A 1,704-nucleotide genomic window follows, 5' to 3' on the forward strand; every position below is an offset into this window, starting at 1 on the left:
CCCTGCCATGTCCTGTCCTTATTGCTTTATTCCCTCCTCCCACATTCAGCCCCCGTTTTCTCTGTAGTGAGCAGGTTTTGGCGTGCTGCTGGTCCTTCACCCCTCTCAGCAGCTTTCTTGTCAAGGAGTGTCCAGGAAGGGCTGAAGCATGATCCTGAACCTGAGCAGGTCCCAAAGGTTAGGAATGTTTTTGAAAAGAGAGACAAAATATATTCTAATAGTGTCTTCAGGATTAAATATTTGCTGGTCTTTGATGTTTCCATGGTAGAAAGCTGTTTGCTGTCTTTTACAACTGGGCAAAGCTGGGGGCTGCTGCCACAGAAGTGCCCAAGTGGTTGGCTGGGGCTTCCTGGCTGGTGGTGCAACCCTGGATTTTAAGGAACCTGAAATGGTTAAAAAGCATCTGCCGTGTCAGTCTATCACTGCAGATGCTTTACATTGTATTTTTTATTTGTGGATCTCATTCTGCATCAGCTCATTTTCTTCCTTGTACCTTCAGTAACAATTCCTACGGCAACAAAAGTAAAATAAATTGGGGGAATATTTCTGCAAGCTGAAGGATCAATATCCATTCAAGGAGGAGTTCATAATGACCTTATGTGAGACAGAAATGGAAATACTCTATACTTCTGGCATGTTTCTCTCCAAAATATTTAGAAAATTAGTGACAATATAGAAAAGTTTGCTGACTGAGCTGATCAATGGAATGTGAAGGCAGTTTACTTTAAGGCTATTTACTTTCACAGGGATTATTTATCTATTAGTCAGTTTGTATTCTACTCAAATGCAAATAGATGGGCAAAATGTTTTCTTGAGCGTTACAAACCTACCAAGGGGAAAATCAACCATCTGACTAAAATACATAGGCCAAACACCATCTGGGTGTCTTTACCAGCTATTTGGAGGCTGTGCTCTGTAAAATGGTACAAGGTCAAATTTAGGTGGTTTTTCATAGGATGCTTCTTTAAGGTGTCGTCTAGTCAAAAAGATACAAATTAATTCCTGCATCAAGATGTTAATATATTGAAAGCAAATTTGGGGATCTGACCAGTGTTTTCACTGCAAATACGTATGACTTCAGGTAAAAGGCTGTTCTTGTAATCCCTCTGCATTTTTCTTTTAAACACTCCATCATGAGGGAGAGTGCATTACTCAGATCTGAAGGATACACTTTGTCACAAAGCAAGGCCTACAAAAGTTGTAGGGCCTCCTACCCTTTCACTTACACCAATCTGAAGGTGGTATAACCTTGCTGACTTGAAGGAATTACTCCTGATTTCTGCCCTTGTTAGAAAAGTCATTCCTCCGATGTATAATAGTCTATGTCTGTTGCTTTTCATCATCAGCTCTGCAAGCTAACCTTGTCCTCACAGCACTAACTCCTTTCCATCTCGTATGTGTGCATGTGTGTATATAATATTTATATGTGCATACACACCATGTCCAAACAATAGCTTTGTCTCTTTATTAAAAGAAAAAAAAAGTCATTTAATCATCTGCAAATTTATATGAAGCACATGAGTAAACATGGAGATACTAGTATTTCAGAATTCAAAAAAAGCCCAGCTGTGCTGGTGACTAACCAATACATGAACTGAAGCTCACACTCTGCAAGGACCTTTGGTTGACATTCGATTTTGAACCTGCCAGATGCATTTTTGTGAACCAGGGATACTGCATCTTTAATGAACAAGTCTCTACTCT

Source organism: Antrostomus carolinensis, unplaced genomic scaffold (genome assembly GCF_000700745.2).
Source record: "Antrostomus carolinensis isolate BGI_N321 unplaced genomic scaffold, ASM70074v2 scaffold9933, whole genome shotgun sequence".
Classification (NCBI taxonomy): Eukaryota; Metazoa; Chordata; class Aves; order Caprimulgiformes; family Caprimulgidae; genus Antrostomus; species Antrostomus carolinensis.